Source organism: Salmo salar, chromosome ssa20 (assembly GCF_905237065.1).
Source record: "Salmo salar chromosome ssa20, Ssal_v3.1, whole genome shotgun sequence".
Lineage (NCBI taxonomy): Eukaryota > Metazoa > Chordata > Actinopteri > Salmoniformes > Salmonidae > Salmo > Salmo salar.
Window position 1 is genome coordinate 26,520,207 of NC_059461.1, and position 18,725 is coordinate 26,538,931.

Below are 18,725 nucleotides of genomic sequence, written 5' to 3' on the forward strand. Positions count from 1 at the left end.
GTACCAAAAATGTCTGCAGCATTGAAGGTCCCCAAGAACACATTGGCCTCCATCCTTCTTAAATGGAAGAAGTTTGGAACCACCAAGACTCTTACTAGAGCTGGCCACCCGGCCAAACTGAGCAATCGGGGGAGAAGGACCTTGGTCAGGGAGGTGACCAAGAATGTGATGGTCACTTTGACAGAGCTCCAGAGTTCCTCTGTGGAGATGGGAGAGCCTTCCAGAAAGACAACCATCTCTGCAGCACTCCACCAATCAGGCCTTTATGGTAGAGTGGCCAGACGGAAGCCACTCCTCAGTAAAAGGCACATAACAGCCCATTTGGAGTTACCTGTTGTATTCGGCGTATGTGACAAATACAATTTGATTTGATTTGATGAACCCAAGATTAAACACTTTGACCTGAATGCCAAGCGTCACATACGGAGGAAACCTGGCACCATCCCTATGGTGAAACATGGTGGTGGCAGCATGTAATGATTTTGTTTGGAGAAGTATCGGAGTCAGGCGCAGGACACAGGGATGAGTGCCAACAAAACGTGTTTACTCAAAACCATAATAAAACTTCTCCCACAGCAATAATACATGGTTGGGAGAAACACCTCCAACAACCACAAAACGGGAACCAATCACGAACAAGACAAACAGGAAAGCCAGAGGGTTAAATAATGAACATAATCAGGGAATCATAAACAGGTGTGTACAATTAAGACAAAACCAAACAAACAGGGAAACATAGATCGGTGGCGACTAGTAAGCCGGTGATGTCAACCGCCGAACGCCGCCCGAACAAAGAGAGGGGCCGACTTTGGCAGAAGTCGTGACACAGCATCATGCTGTGGGGATGTTTTTCAGCAAGCAGGGACTGGGAGACTAGTCAGGATCGAGGGAAAGATGAACGGAACAAAGTACAGAGAGATCAGACACGAGACGTACGTGGCAGGATCTACAGACAATCACGGATTACAAAGGGAAAACCAACCACGTCGCAGACACTGACGTCTTGCTCCCGGACAAGATAAACACCTTCTTTGCCCGCTTTGAGGATAACACAGTGCCACCGACGTGGCCCGCTCCCAAGGACTGTGGGCTCTCATTCTCCGTGGCCAACGTAAGACATTTAAACGTGTTAACCCTCACAAGGCTGCTGGCCCAGACGGAATCCTAGCTGCATCCTCAGAGCATGCGCAGACTAGCTGGCTGGTGTGTTTACGGACATATTCAAATAATCCCTATCCCAGTCTGCTGTCCCCACTTGCTTCAAGATGTCCACCATTGTTCCTGTACCCAAGAAAGCCAAGGTAACTGAATTAAATGACTATCACCCCGTAGCACTCACTTCTGTCATCATAAAGTGCTTTGAGAGGCTAGTTAAGGATCATATCACCTCTACCTTACCTAACACCTAGACCCACTTCTATTTACATACCGCCCCAATAGATCCACAGATGACGCAATCGCCATCGCACTGCACACTGCCCTATCCCATCTGGACAAGAATGGGATGCTGTTCATTGACTACAGCTCTTCCTTCAACCCCATAGTACCCTCAAAGCTCATCAGTAAGCCCGGGGCCCTGGGTCTGAACCCCGCCCTGTGCAACTGTGTCCTGGACTTCCTGACGGGCCGCCCCCAGGTGGTGAAGGTAGCAAACAACACCTCAACTTCGCTGATTCTCAACACAGGGGACAGACAAGTGTGCGTGGTTAGCCCCTTCCTGTACTCCCTGTTCACCCATGCCTCCAACTCAATCATCAAGTTTGCAGATGACACAACAGTTGTAGGCCTGAATAGCAACAATTCTGAGACAGCCTACATGGAGGAGGTGAGGGCCCTTGCGGAGTGGTGCCAGGAAAATAACCTCTCCCTCAACGTCAACAAAATGAAGGAGCTGATCGTGGACTTCAGGAAACAGCAGAGAGAGCCCGCCCCCATCCACATCGACATGACCACATTAGAGAAGGTGAAAAGCTTCAAGTTCCTCGGCGTACACATCACCGACGATCTGAAATGGTCCACCCACACAGACAGTGTGGTGAAGAAGGCGCAACAGCGTCTCTTCAACCTCAGGAGTCTGAAGAAATTCGGCTTGGCCCCTGAGACTGTCACAAACCTTTACAGATGCACAATTGAGAGCATCCTGTCGGGCTGTATCACCGCCTGGTACGGCAACTGCACTACCCACAACCGCAGGGCTCTCCAGAGGGTGGTGCGGTCTGCCCAACACATCACCGGGGGCACACTGCCTGCCCTCCAGGACACATACAGCACCCGATGTCACAGGAAGGCCAAAAAGATCATCAAGGACATCAACCACCTGAGCCACGGCCTACCATCCAGAAGGCGAGGTCAGTACAGGTGCATCAAAGCTGGGACCGAGAGACTGAAAAACAGCTTCTATCTCAAGGCCATCAGACTGTTAAATAGCCATCACTAGCCGGCTACCACCCGGTTACTCAACCCTGCACCTTAGAGGGTGCTGCCCTTTATGCATAGACATGGAATCACTGGTCACTTTAATAATGGAACACTAGTCACTTTAATAATGTTTGCATACTGTATTCTATTCTACTGTATTTTAGTCAATTCCTCTCCGACATTGCTCGTCCTAATATTTATATATTTTTTAACTGTATTCTTTCACTTTAGATTTGTGTGTATTGTTTTGAATTGTTAGATACTACTGCACTGTTGGAGCTAGAAACACAAGCATTTCGCTACACCCACAATAACATCTGATATATATGTGTATGTGACTAATACAATTTGATTTGATTTGAGAGATCCTTGATTAAAACCTGCTCCAGAGATTTCAGGTCCTCAGACTGGGGCGAAGGTTCACCTTCCAACAGGACAACGACCCTAAGCATACAGCCAAGACAACGAAAGAGTGGCTTCGAGACAAGTCTCTGAATGTCCTTGAGCGGCCCAGCCAGAGCCCAGACTTGAACCCAATCAAACATCTCTGGAGAGACCTGAAAATAGCTGTGCAGCGACACTCCCCACCCAACCTGACAGAGCTTGAGAGGATCTGCAGAGAAGAATGGGAGAAACTCCCCAAATACAGGTGTGCCAAGCTTGCTGCGTCATACCCAAGAAGACTCAAGGCTGTAATCGCTGCCAAAGGTGCTTCAACAAAGTACTGAGTAAAGGGTCTGAATACTAATGTAAATGTTATTTTTCAGGGGGGTTTTTCTTTATCAATTTGCAAAAATGTCTGAAAACCTGTTTTTGCGTAGCCGTATGTAGATTGACAAGATTTTATTTTAATTTTATACATTTTCTAATAAGGCTGTAACGTAACAAAATGTGGAAAAAGTCAAGGGGTCTCAATACTTTCCGAATACACTGTACACTGAGTATACAAAACCCCGTTTGCCCTCAGAACAGCCTCAATTAGTCTGGGCATGGACTCAACAAGGTGTCATAAGCGTTCCACAGGGATGCTGGCCCATGTTGACTCCTGTGCTTCCCACAGTTGTGTCAAGTTGGCTGAATGTCCTTTAGATGGTTGATCATTCTTGATACACATGGGAAACTGTTGAGCGTGAAAAATCCAGCAGCATTGCAGTTCTTGACGCAAATCGGTGCGCCCGGCACCTACTACCATACCCCGTTGAAAGGCACTTCAATCTCAAAATGTCTCAATTCTCTCTAGGCTTAAAAATCCTTCTTTAACCTGTCTCCTCCCCTTCATCTGCACAAATGTTAAGTGGATTTAACAAGTGACATCAACAACGGGACATGGATTTCAGCTGGATTCACCTAGTCAGTGCTTGTCATGGAAAGAGCAGGTGTTCTTAATGTTTTGTAAACTCAGTGTGTACCTCTAATCCTAGACTCAAGGATTGATACAGCCATTTCCTTCCCTTGTTTATTTGAGCTATCTGGACTCATTCCTCACTCGTCCTTTATCATCTGTACTATATCTTGATCTCTTTCCTATGCAGGGTTAAACTTCTTAATTTTCGTTACGTGAAATGGCAACAAAAACAAAAAAGACGTTTCATTGAATTATAACCTACCAGTGGCACAGGTTTTGAACTTTCATAGAATTTTATTATCAGATCGTAAATCACCTCAGGCTTGAAAGCTGCAGTTCACAAGCACGCACAGGGCAGACTACACAGATACAGTGTCACGCCCTGACCATAGAGAGCCCTTGGTTCTCTATGGTGTAGTAGGGTAGGGCCTGATGAGGGGGTGTTTTAGTTTATATTTTCTATGTTGGTGTTTTTGTATGGTTAGAGGCAGCTGGTAATCGTTGCCTCTAATTGGGGATCATATTTAGGAAGCCCTTTCTCCCACCTGCATTTGTTCGATATTGTTTTGCTGAGTGCTGATGTATGCACTGTGCTTCACTTTCGGTGTATGTTTATTGTTTTTTAGTTGAAGTTTCACGGTAATAAATATGTGGAACCCAACACACGCTGCGCCTTAGTCCATTCTTCAAAACGATCGTGACATACAGACGAATATTGTCACTGGCGGGTTATCCGTACTTACTCAAGGAAGTAAACAAACTCCACATGACCGGTGAAAGTTTCTTATGGATTTTTACGACCTTAATTATGTTTATGAATTTAAGACCTTTATTATGCCTTGTGATCACATGCAATGCTCTAGTTAGCAAAACAACACATGATTGCAGTTCATATGAGAACGTAAGTACACCCAAAATAGATCACACAGAGAAAGATTGCCAGCTAGCTTGTTTGCTAACATAAACACACTTCGGAAGCAGTAGGAAGGGCATGAACATTTTATCATGATTGCATTATGCAGTGATGCTGACTAGCAAGTCATTGATCATGTTATGAAGCGTCCGTAACAATCACATCCGTTACGCTTAGAACGAGTACTGACAAAGAGAGAAAGGAAACCAGTTATACATCACTTAAGCCTTTGATGAAAGTTAGCTTTGTACAGAAAGTTTGATTACAATCATACTCGAAACATGTCCACAATATCAACCTTTCCTCAAAAACGTTAGATGTGACACTGCCTGTCCAAATCAGCTTTCTATCGTTACTAGATTGTAGAATTCTGTACTAGCACTCAATGGATAAAAATGTGTTTGATATTGTTTCATTAACCTTCAGACTTGGTCTGAAACACAGGGGGACAGATCTAAGTTCTGTGAGCCATTGCCAAAAGCTATGAAATCTGGTTCTCTGAAAATAGTTATTTTGAGACGTTGTATCCTACTTTGTAGTAACAATTACATTCAATTTAGCAAATATAAAGGCCAAATGTAGTCTTTACTTCAAAATACACACATTCAAGGTAAATATGAAAGTAGTTTAACTAGGAAATAAGCTATTTCGTTTTTTCATGCTCAGCTTGACCTTACCATGGAATTGCTGAGGTGCTAGCTGCAAAATATGGTTAATTTGTTTGTTTAATGGGTGTGCACTGAAATGTGTTTTAGTGTAAGCTATCTGTGTATGTCTTTGTGGTCTGTCTATGTATTTATTTGTGTACGTGTGTGTTTGTACCCATAGGCACGTGTGTTTTGTGTTTCCCTGCACACATGTGTGACTGTTTGTGATAGTGTGTACAGAGGGAGCATGTCTCCTTGTCTTGTCCCAAGTGCTAAGGGGCAGAGCAGAGGAGCGGGGCCGGGCCATTGACTCATAAATCACAGGAGAGGATGGAGAGTAACAGCTCAAATTAAGATAAAACCTCCTTAATTATCACCTAAACAGCCTGGCGTCTCCTCTCTCCCCAGGCTATCTGTCACACACCCAGCAGGCGCAGGCACCAGGGGACAGGTTGCACTGCTCCAACAGACAGAGTGGAGGGAGCTGGACCCACACACACATGCACACGCACACACACATACTGGGAAAACAAGACTGCACACTAGTGTATAAACACACAATGTCAATACACAATGACAAACAGGAGTAATACAAGAACAAACAAATTCATAAGAACTAACAAACATACACCAGTGTCAAAAACACAATCGTAAAGAGACTCACAGGAATAAAGACAATTTAAAACAATCTTTCCCGTTCAGATTCAACTGTCAGTCAACAAAACAGGTCGCAAATCATCCCCCATTACCTCTCCCCTGCCTACATCCCCGCCCCCTTTCTCTCTCTGCTTATTCACCCTGCTAATTATCATTAGCCTAATGACTTCTCAATGGCCCTCACTCCTCTCCTTCTTCAAAGAATATCTCTACCTTGCCCTCCTCCCTCTCTCTCTCAATTTGTGTCCTGAGAAATCCTTAAATTCCAGGCGACTGCCCCCTGTCACACACACAAACACGCACACTTAGGCTCCTCTCCCGCTCCCTAGGGATGCCTAATGGAATAGTAGATTGAGAAGTTAGGTGGGCTGGGCCTACTCCTGCTCAGGGCTGGAGAAGATCAGTGAAGTATGTGTGCGCGTGTGCATTTGTGCGTGCAAGCAAGAGAGAGAGAGAGAGGGAGGGTGAGAGAGGGAGGGAGAGAGAGAGAGGGAGGAAGGGAGAGAGAGAGAGAGAGAGAGAGGGAGGGAGAGAGAGAGAGGGAGGGAGAGAGAGAGAGGGAGGGAGAGAGAGGGAGGGAGAGAGAGTGCATTCATCCTTCTTGTTTTTTTCTCTTGGAGGGAGCGTATTGATTTTATATTAGGTGTGAGCTGCCATCTGGCTGCTTTTTATTTCTCTGTTTTTACAAAGCAATTGAGTAAGAGAGAGGGAGAGAGAAGAGAGAGAGTGAAAGCAACAGAGTTAAATTCGTTATGCATTAAATAAAGACAGTGTGGGTGAAACAGAGAAGAATACAGTGCGTGTGTGCAACCAGCTCTCACAGTCTCACTTCAGAATTCGAAGTTCATTCATGTTTCTCAAACGTCAAATTTAGAAGTTGTTGCAAATGTCAAATTTCGAAGTGTTTAAGGTTAAGGCATTAACTCCAAAATCTTACTTTTAGGCATTAATGCCAAATGGTTAAGGCAGGTGTTCCCAAACATTTTTGGCCCACTACCCCATTTTGATAACTGAACATTTTCGCGACCCCAAGCATGTGAAAAAAATGATGTAATTAACAGCCAAAGTTTACTTTGTATTTGGGGCTATGGCAGTACATTGAAAAATATTCTAACAGTATTTCTGATTGTCTTCTCAACTCACCATCACATACTTTTAATGTGTGGCTACGACAGTCAATTAAAGTAAGTCTGATAATGTATCTCATCTCACCACCACTAATGAGATGGGTATGCTTAATGCATGTCGTGTCGTAGCTTCTTAAAGTCAGGGGGTGGACTTGAACCCAATCAAACATCTCTGGAGAGACCTGAAAATAGCTGTGCAACGACGCTCCCCATCCAATCTGACAGAGCTTGAGAGGATCTGCAGAGAAGAATGGGAGAAACTCAAATACAGCTGTGCCAAGCTTGTAGCATCATACCTAAGAAAACTCAAGGCTGTAATCGCTGCCAAAGGTGCTTCAACAAAATACTGAGTAAAGGGTCTGAATACTTATGTGAATATGATATTTCAATTTTTTATAAAAACCTGTGTTTGCTTTGTCATTATGGGGTTTTGTGTGGAGATTGATGATTGAAACTTTAATTTTAGAATAAGGCTGTAACGTAACAAACTGTGGAAAAAGTCAAGGGGTCTGAAAACCTTCCGAATGCACTGTATGTTTATCCCCATTTTGTTCGTTTTGCTTCCCTTTTATAAAACGTTTTCCAACAGAATCAGCCGAATGAATACACCCCTGATTACACACAAACAGTTCACTTTCATAGCCACATACCAACAGCTTGTTGTATTCCTTCTCGCATCTACGCACTCTCCTCCTCTCACCTTTTCCCTTCGCTTCCGGACTTCAATGCACAACACATCAACTGTCTGTGACCAGGCAAAAAATCCTTTCCAAGACAAACCTTCATATCATAACCACTACACACAGCCTACATCGTTGTCACCATATTAGCTAAAGTAATGTCATAGTCAACATAGCTAATAGAACTAACGCGCTAGTAAACACGCTACAATCATGCAGTACAGTGTACAGTCAGTAAGCAGTTTAGCAGTTACACCGGCAGGCCCCGGTTGCAATAAATTATTAAAACCTAAAGCTTACCTTGACTTGGAAGAGTTCCAGTGTTGGATAGTCATAGCCAGCTAGATAACATAGCATCCCTCTGTTTGAGCCGGATGTTTGAGTATGCTAAACTAGCTACATAGTTGTATTTGCTAGCTGTGAAAGTGAAGGTTTAAAAAAATGACTCTCTCTCGCTCTCTCTCTCTCGCTCTCTCTCTCTCTTTTTAAGAAATGCAGTGCTAGCAAGTTGTAGTTTATGCTTTCAGTACTAGATTCATTCTCTGATCCTTTGATTGGGTGGATAACATGTCCGTTCATGCTGCAAGAGCTCTGATAGGTTGGAGGATGTCCTCTGGAAGTTGTCATAATTACTGTGTAAGTCTATGGAAGGGGGTGACAACCATGAGCCTCCTAGGTTTTGTATTGAAATCAGTGTATCCAGAGGAAGACGGAAGATAGCTATTTGTTGACGTGAATACATTTTGTATAGTTTTATCTAAAAGTATTACTTTTTAAATGTTTCACTTTATATGAAATTCACTGAGAAGGATGGTCCTCCCCTTCCTCCTCTGAGGAGCCTCCACTGCTGTAATATCGTATAAATTTGGAATCATGACATTATGTACTTTCGAGAAAAATAGGCACGTTTCTCTCCATATACACTGACTTTGAGAAGGGATTGCGTGATGATCATCTTAGCAACTGCTTGACGCAGCATGACAACGTGAATGTGATTGGTCAACAGTCTGCTGGGTGGGGCGTTATACATTCCTTCACCCTGGACTAAAGAGGCAGACAAATGTTACATTTGTTAAATTACAAATGGCTCTGTTAAATTACACATTTCTCGAGTTAGGAATATCGCAAAAATATGATCGATGGCTCATTCGAGAGAAGACATCCTCCCGAGTTATGACATGGGCCAGTATTGAAATCTAACATGTATGATAGATCTTTTCATGATCTAAAAGTACTTTTCCTATTAACTTCCAGTGTAGTGAGAGAGACTTTATCATGGTGCTACGTCCTACCAGACGGATTTCTGCCTGCTTGAACGCCATTAACTCAGACACACATGAAAACATGAAATGACCCAGGGAATCGATAGATAATCCCTCAGAGATGCAGAAAAACAATTTAACATTCAAAATGGGTGAACCTTTCCTTTAAGGTTTGGGATAGGCTTAAAACAAAAATAACTTCTATCACTGTATTTAAACTTCCAACCTTTGGAATTAGAGGCAGCTGCTTACACCCATCCACCATCCCTGTCCACAACACCCAAACAAAACCGAAACCTACTTGAAGGTAACAGTGCTCACTCTTGCCCCTAGTGGCAGGTTTCCACGTCATCTTCCAACGTCCTCAGATGTGGATGGAAGTCGAATACTGACTTGTATCACAGGTGACCTCTGTGTGTGTGTGTGTGTGTGTGTGTGTGTGTGTGTGTGTGTGTGTGTGTGTGTGTGTGTGTGTGTGTGTGTGTGTGTGTGTGTGTGTGCGCACGCGTGGACGGACAGGAAGACAGAATCCCTCTCTAAAACTACAAAGAGTTGAATTTTCAAAGGAGGGGCTCAGAACCCCGTCCATCCCCGCTCTCCCTCCATCCATACCTCCAAAGAAAGAGACCCTTCCCTAGGGAACACCCTGAGTCCTAGTCAGTCAGGAATCCAGATTTTTCTCCACCATTCCTCTCTCTCTCTCTCTACTTGAGGAACAGGGTAAGCAAACAGCAAGCATGCAGCCTGATCTCATTCTTTCTTATAATTTATTGATCCGTTTAATTGATGTGTGATCGCCTGATGACAAATATTTAACATCCTGCTCCACTATTGATTAGAATAGTCAGAGTGAATGAGAAGTTCACACTGAAGCTTTGTTGTTTGAGTTAGGATTCAGCTAGTATTTCACCATACCATCCACTGGCACTGGCCAGAAACCTGAAGACTACACACACATTTGTACCGTCGATGATTTAGCCTTGGCCATTGGAAGGCAGATAATCAAGATCAAAGCTAAGCCTAAACCAACAGAATTATGGTAATTATGGCACGTTTCTTAAAGTTAGAGTCTTTTAGACTGTGCTAAGTTAGTAAGTTAGTGATCGGTTTGAGCAGACTATTGGTGTGTGGGTGCTGTCCCAGCAGTGAAGGAGTGTATCTGAGTCTATGAGCGGGGTCCTGAGCCAGCTCGGAGGCGAGGGGCTGAGGTGGTGGCAACGGCAGTGCAGTGATTAATGATAGGGGACACGCCCCACTAATTGTGGTCCCTGACACAGGCACACGTCCCCCTGACACAGACACACGTGGTGCAATGCTCAATCACCTTCCCCTGGTACCCTGTGTGCTGTGGTAGAGGGTTCAGCTAAAGAGAGATCACATAGGATATCATCATACAACCACAGTTAGACAGAGGACACAGAATCAGACAGAGAATCAGCCCTTACACACTTGGCTACCATCTATCTATGTTGGTCCCTCCGCGAAGGCAGAGAGCTTCGGCAGGGAGAGAAAGGGTATATATCTAGGAAAGAAAGTAACACGGGAAGAGAGAAATGTAAAAACAGATACGGAAGGGCAAAGAGTGTACAGCATGAAAATAGGCAGAAAGTGCTTCTCCAATAGAAATCCCTGATCACACTTGTAGGTGATGTCATGGAGACGTTGGCTCGCTAAGCTCATGCTCAGAAACACATCATCGGATATAACGGTTGTCTCACGCCAAACTGTGAGAGCAGACAGGTGGAAGTAGTCATGAATCCCCTTTATAGGGGAGTACAGGCAGCCAGCTCCCTCATCCCAACCATGGGAGGTAATTTTTTTATTTATTTAACCTTTATTTAACCTGGCAAGTCAGTTAAGAACAAATTCTTATTTGCAATGACGGCCTACACCGGTCAAACCCAGACGATGCTGGGCCAATTGTGCACCGCCCTATGGGACTCCTAATAACAGCCAGTTGTGATACAGCCTGGATTCAAACCAGGGTGTCTGTAGTGACACCTCTTACACTGAGATGCAGTGCCTTAGACCGCTGTGTCACTAGGAAGTATAGACCACAGAGGAAAACACTCCTCAGAGCGCTGGGCTACTGCCACCTGTTACTAGGTGGTGAAATCTGGAATTCTGGCCTAAGAACATTGTGCTTTCAATCTTCTGCCTCAATGTTCTCTGCTGCTGCACTTTTACTTGTCTATTTATTTTGGATCTGAGATGACATTGTGTGTTACAAAGTTCTTATTAAGCCTAGCTGTATTCTTTATACTGTGTCTTAAGACTCTGAACTTTACACTGATGTACCCAAACAGGGCCGGCCTGCTCATTAGGCAAGACAAGGCAGCCGCCTATGGCGTCAGACTGACGAGGGCGGCATTTTCTGAGCTAAACAGACCAAGACGCACCTCCAACAACACATAAAACCTCACATAACACTGCCCCAAAACAATGCCAATTTCTTTCTCAACCATTGAGATATGGGCTTTTTAGGTGAGCGCTGATTCTGCCTGTAATAAGCAGTAGCCATCTTGTCAAAGGCAGTGACGCAAAATATTTATCTTGTCCATTCCCAGCGCGCCTCTCCATGGTGCTGTTGGAGAGACGCATCGCTGCGGTGCTCCACCAACATTCAGTCAAAAGTAAGAATCGAACATAAATCATGTAGCAGATATAGGATATGGTAGAAAGAGTATGTGGCCTTTTCTATAGCCTACAGGCTAGAGATAAAAATGTATGACAATGTAATGAGACGGAAACCTTTTTCATCATGCAGGTTTCTCCGATCAATTAGCCTAACCTAAATGGCGCCCAATAAAATAAAAAATGTGCTGCCATGTTAACAAACAACATCTCCTAAAAAGAGGTCAGGCCAAAGTAAAATGGCCAATATGGAATGGACAATCAGGCTACTCACAACTGCTGTCTTGGAGATTCATCTATTGACCAACATTTTCATAAGTGGTTTCAAGTTTGGGTCTGTACATTTTTTACGAGCTGATCATAGGGAAAAAGAAAATACTTCTGCATTTCCCGCTGTGTAAACACATTGCAAATAGGCTCAGGATAACTCCTCCTGATATTGAGATTAAATAGCTAAATTGATTAGTTACAGGAATCAAGACTAATAAAGCCAATGCAGGTTTACCACCAGTGGAGGCTGCTTGGGGAAGGATGTCTCATAATAATGGCTGGAACGGAGAGAATGGAATGGCAACCATGTGTTTGATGTACAGTACCAGTCAAAAGTTTGGACACACCTACTCATTCAAGGGTTTTTCTTTATTTTTACTATTTTCTATGTTGTAGAATAGTAGTGAAGACATCAAAACTATGAAATAACACATATGGAATCATGTAGTAACCAAGAAAGTGTTAACAGATTTCCACCTGTCTGATGTCCATTGTTCGTGTTTCTTGGCCCAAGCAAGTCTCTTCTTCTTATTGGTGTCCTTTAGTAGTGGTTTCTTTGTAGCAATTAGACCATGAAGGCCTGACTCACGCAGTCTCCTCTAACCAGTTGATGTTGAGATGTGTCTGTAACTCAGTGAAGCATTTATTTGGGCTGCAATCTGAGGTGAAGTTAACTCTAATGAACTTATTCTCTGCAGCAGAGGTAACCCTGGGTAACTCTGGGTCTTCCTTTCCTATGGTGGTCCTCATAAGAGACAGTTTCATCATAGCGCTTTATGGTTTTTGCGACTGCACTTGAAGAAACTTTCAAAATTCTTGAAATGTTCCGTATTGACTGACCTTCATGTCTTAAAATAATGGTGCACTGTCATTTCTCGTTGCTTATTTGAGCTGTTATTGCCATAATATGGACTTGGTCTTTTACCAAATAGGGCTATCTTCTGTATACCACCCCTACCTTGTCACAACACAACTGATTGGCTCAAACGCATTAAGAAGGAAAGAAATTCCACAAATTAACTTTTAACAAAGCACACCTGTTAATTGAAATGCATTCCAGGTGACTACCTCAGTAAGCTGGTTGAAAGAATGCAAAGCTGTCATCAAGGCAAAGGGTGGCTACTTTGAAGAACCTCAAATATAAAATAGATTTTGATCTGTTTAACACTTTTTTGGTTACTACATGATTCCATGTGTTATTTCATAGTTTTGATGTCTTCACTATTATTCTACAATGTAAAAAATTGTCAAAATTAACAAAAACCCTTAAATGAGTAGGTGAGTTCAAACTTTTGACTGGTACAGTTTTTTTTTTACCATTCCACTTATTCCGCTCCATAACCATGAGCCAGTTCTTCCCAATTAAGGTGCCACCAAACTCCTGTGCCTACCAGATAGATGGGTGTTCCTAAAATTCAATTTCAGGTGACACTGTAAGCTATACTTCAGTAAGCATGGACCGACGCTGATGCATTTTGGACATCTTTTTTTGCAGACGTCTATGTTTAGCTCAGATTTGATCCGGTCTGGGTCAGCCTTTATTTGGCCCAAACATATATGTCTATAAATTACATCTTTTCAAGTTTCATTCAGAACCGAAAATGAACCTGATTTTAACATCCAGAAAATACTTATTTTCAAAGTCTGGAAAATACTTATTTTCACCTTTCATTCAGAATCTAAATTGAACCTAACTTAGGTATTTTCAATGTCTTTTCAATGTCTTTTTGCTTACTGGGACAATTCTAGTGGGGGCAGCAATTTTTTTGTCTAGCCTAGGGTGGCAGAATGGCCAGGACCGACCCTGACCCCAACTCTTCATCCCCGTTGTGCGTGTGCGTGCGTGCATGCGTGTATGGCGATCAGAACATTCCAGTGCCGTACCTTGGTCCCTCCAAAACCCCATCTTCCTCAGTCAAGCCATTCAAGGCTGTGCCCCCCTCTGTACCTCTCTGGCCCCCCAGTCCCCTGTGTGCCTCCCACAGAAAGTCCACAATGCTGTTCAAACAATAGACCAGGGGACAAAGAGCACATTTACACAAGTGGAGCTTTCTTGAAAGCAAAAAGGCACTGTTTGGAAAACGTCCAAACCTCTCTCCCGAAAAACCAGAGCCCCCTCGCCCCTCGACCTCCCCTCTGGCAAATCCCTCTGCAAAAAACCCCACTAGTGTGCCATTCCAATGATGTGGGAGCCAAATGTACGACGCCAAGCCCCAGCCCACCCCCCAAATCCACATGCACCCCAAATCAGCCAAACCCCATCTTTACAGGACAAAGGCCCTTTAGAGCCCCAGCGTATGCGAGTGCTCTGGTGGATGCCATAGTGACTTAAAGACAGTGGAGGCCTCTGAGAGGACGATTCTTTCTCCTCCTCCCAATCGCCCTCCGTTTTTCTCTCTCTCCCTCTCTTTCTGCTCCTCTGCCCTCTACCTTGGTCACTCTCATTTTTATCTATATACATCCTCTCTCTCTCTCTCTCTCTCTCTCTCTCTCTCTCTCTCTCTCTCTCTCTCTCTCTCTCTCTCTCTCTCTCTCTCTCTCTCTCGCTCTCTCTCTCTCTCTCTCTCTCTCTCTCTCTCTCTCTATTTCTCTTTCCTTCTCTCACTCTCTCTCTATTTCTCTTTCCTCAGTGGTCAAGCATTTGTCAGGCACTGGAAGGTTAAAAAGTTGGGAGAAGAGAGAGGAGAGGGAGAAGGGGGCCAGGGAGGGTGAAGTTATGTCAACACAGTGGTATTTTCCCAAAGATGCATATAGCCTCTAAACAAATAACATGTATTTATAGGAGTGCATGGAGAGCTGCTTGAGAGGAGAGCATTTGGCTGGGCTCTGGTGTGTGGCCATGGCCCCTTGGCTTCATGGATGGTCTTCATGGCTAGTGAAATTGTTATTCTTTAGATGCGTGTTGGCTGGGAAACACAGGAGTTCTCAGGCTACCACACAGCATTCTCTCCCTCCCAAGATGGCCGCTTCGCAGCCAGACCATTGAAGGAAACCTATACATCTTGACATCAGCCAATATCCCAAGCCCCTCTCCCACAGTGTCCCACAGGGCTAACGTCATTGAGACATGAGGCATGTTCTAGGCTGCTGTTTCCCTCATCTACCATCGGCTGGTTACATGTAATGTATTGCAGTTTGTGTTTAAATTCATGAGATCTTACTTTCATCTGAGTGGAGCCATGAAATGTGTCGTAATATTAACCTTGGCATTTGGGGGCCATCACAACGATAGACCACAGAGTTTCTAAATCCAAAGGTGCAACATTACAAGACTTCCGGGAACGCTTGCGAAACAGACCAAGCAGACCAGGCCGGGATTTGAGAAGTCAATGAGAGAAGTGAAAAATGATTAATTAGTTGTTCATTTTCTCTAAATCTAAATGCACTACCTAGACTGGAGACAATGCCTTAAGTAGTTGAACATGTTATTACTCCAACCTTGTGAAAGTCGCAAACTGACACATTTAAATTTTTGTCAAAAACAACTTTATCGAAGGAGTGCCTTTGATTTGACGGCCTGCACATGCACAGTTCGGCGCGAGACCCGATGATGTGTTTCTGAGCATGAGCTTAGCTAGCCAACGTCGCCATGATGTCGACTACAAGTGTGATGGGGATTTCTACTGGAGAAGCAGTTTCTGCCTATCTTCATACTGTCTTCCCCTGGAGGGACATCTGGGCAGTGACCTTCTCCTGTACTGCCACCCAAGGACAGGAGAGACAGGTAAACCAGACAGACAGACAGACAGACAGACAGACAGACAGACAGACAGACAGACAGACAGACAGACAGACAGACAGACAGACAGACAGACAGACAGACAGGTACAGTAAGGTGAGACAGGTAAATCAGACAGACAGTCACAGTAAGGAGAGACAGGTAAACCAGATAGACAGGTAAAGTCAGGAGAGACAGGTAAACCAGACAGTCAGACAGGTACAGTAAGGAGAGACAGGTAAACCAGTCAGACAGGTACAGTAAGGAGAGACAGGTAAACCAGTCAGACAGGTACAGTAAGGAGAGACAGGTAAACCAGACAGACAGGTACAGTCAGGAGAGACAAGTAAACCAGACAGACAGACAGGTACAGTAAGGAGAGACAGGTAAACCAGACAGACAAACAGGTACAGTAAGGAGAGACAAGTAAACCATACAGACAGGTACAGTCAGGAGAGACAGGTAAACCAGACAGACAGACAGGTACAGTCAGGAGAGACAGGTAAACCAGACAGACAGACAGGTACAGTCAGGAGAGACAGGTAAACCAGACAGACAGGTACAGTAAGGAGAGACAAGCAAACCAGATAGACAGACAGACAGGTACAGCAAGGAGAGACAAGTGAACCAGATAGACAGACAGACAGGTACAGCAAGGAGAGACAAGTAAACCAGACAGACAGACAGGTACAGCAAGGAGAGACAGGTAAACCAGACAGACAGGTACAGTAAGGTGAGACAGGTCTGAAACAGGTCTGCTGGCTGACACACACAGACAGAAGGGACAGAGAAAATCCCGCATCTTGGTATGAAGCAACACAAAGCACAAAAGCATTGTTCAAGGTTTAGTCAACAACAGAGAAGCTTGAACTGCTGTGTATTCAGTAAGCAGTCACCCAACCCTGACGAATAGGGTTGGACATATCAAGCATCAGACGTCAACAATACTGCCAAATACCAGTCAAACCAGTATCATCAAGAACTGACGGGCGATCCTTGTCTTAAAGACACACACCTCTGAAGACGCTCAAGGTTGAGTTGTCCCCTATTTTATACTAGTCCAAAAAATACCAAAAGAAGTTTAAGTAAGCCTTGGGCTGTATTGGGACACGCTACAGTGCATTCGGAAAGTATCCAGAGCATTTCACTTTTTCCACATTTTGTTACGTTACAGCCTTAATCTAAACATTTACTTTTTTTAAATCCTCATCAATCTATACACAATACCCCATAATGACGAAGCAAAAACAGTTTTTTTGAAATTTTTGCAAATGTCTTTTTTACGGAAATATCACAGATGTTTGATCGGGTTCAAGTCCGGGCTCTGGCTGGGACACTCAAGGACATTCAGAGACTTGTCCCGACACCACTCCTGCGTTGTCTTGGCTGTGTGCTTAGGATCGTTGTCCTGTTGGAAGGTGAACCTTCGCCCCCAGTCTGAGGTCCTGACCGCTCTGGAGCAGGTTTTCATCTAGGATCTCTCTGTAGCTTGCTCTGTTCATCTTTCCCCCATCCTTACTAGTCGCCCAGTCCCTGCAGCTGAAAAACATCCCCACAGCATGATGCTGCCATCACCATGCTTCACCGTAGGGATGGTGCCAGGTTTCCTCCAGACGTGACGCTTGGCATTCAGGCCAAAGAGTTCCATCTTGGTTTCATCAGACCAGAGAATCTTGTTTCTCATGGTCTGAGAGTCCTTTAGCTGCCTTTTGGCAAACTCCAAATGGGCTGTGATGTGCCTTTTACTGAGTGGCTTTCATCTGGCCACTCTACCATAAAAGCCTGATTGTTGGAGTGCTGCAGAGATGGTTGTCTTTCTGGAAGGTTCTCCCATCTCCACAGAGGAACTCTGGAGCTCTGTCAGAGTGACCATCAGGTTCTTGGTCACCTCCCTGACCAAGGTCCTTCTCCCCCGATTGCTCAGTTTGGCTGAGCGGCCAGCTCTAGCAAGAGTCTTGGTGGTTCCAAACTTCTCCCATTTAAGAATGATGGAGGCCACTGTGTTCTTGGGGACCTTCAGTGCTGCAGAAATGTTTTGGTACCCTTCCCCAGATCTGTGCCTTGACACAATCCCGTATCGGAGCTCTAGGGACAATTCCTTCAGCCTTATGGCTTGGTTTTTGCTCTGACATGCACTGCCAACTGTGGGACTTTAATATAGACAGGTGTGTGCCTTTCCAAATCATGTCCAATCAATTGAATTTACCACAGGTGGACTCCAATCACGTTGTAGAAACATCTCAAGGATGATCAGTGGAAACAGGATGCACCTGAGCTCAATTTTGAGTGTCATAGCAAAGGGTCTGTAAATAAGGTATTTCTGTTTTTAATGTTTAATAAATTAGCAAACATTTCAAAAAAACATAATTATGGGGTATTGTGTGTAGATTGATGAGGGAAAAAATGTATTTAATCCATTATAGAATAAGGCTGTAAAGTAACAAAATGTGGAAAAAGTGAAATGGTCTGAATGTGTATGTGGATTGACACTTCTAAACATAATACATAAGCCGCATGCACAATAACACATGAATGTATTAAATGTCAATCTCACCCAAACACTGATCAATATCTCCACATCACATCTATGTGTGTGTGTGTGTGTGTGTGTGTGTGTGCGTGCGCGTCTCCCAGGCAGGACGATGGCGGGGATGCTGGCTGATCACTAGCCCTGTTAGACAGCATTGACGTCCCCACCTCAAGGCTGGCACACTGGGGAGCTATTGATTACCATTAACCATCCATGTAGATGGCCCATAAAGAGCAGGTGAGTGAGAGTGAGCTGGGGGGGGGGTGAGGCAGATGGGGATGGGGGCAGAAAAGAAAAAGAGCGAGGCGAGACAGGCAATGAGGTAGGCCTATAAAAAATGCTGAGAGGAGAGAAAGAGGAAGACTATTATATACTACTACATAATATCTTCATGTATACTTCATATATACTACTACATAATATCTTCATGCCAGTTTACTTTGTGTTGTTTTATGCTGCTGATTTAGACTACAGAGTCCACAACCTCCCCAGACAAACTTGTCACAATGAATATTTCTGTGATA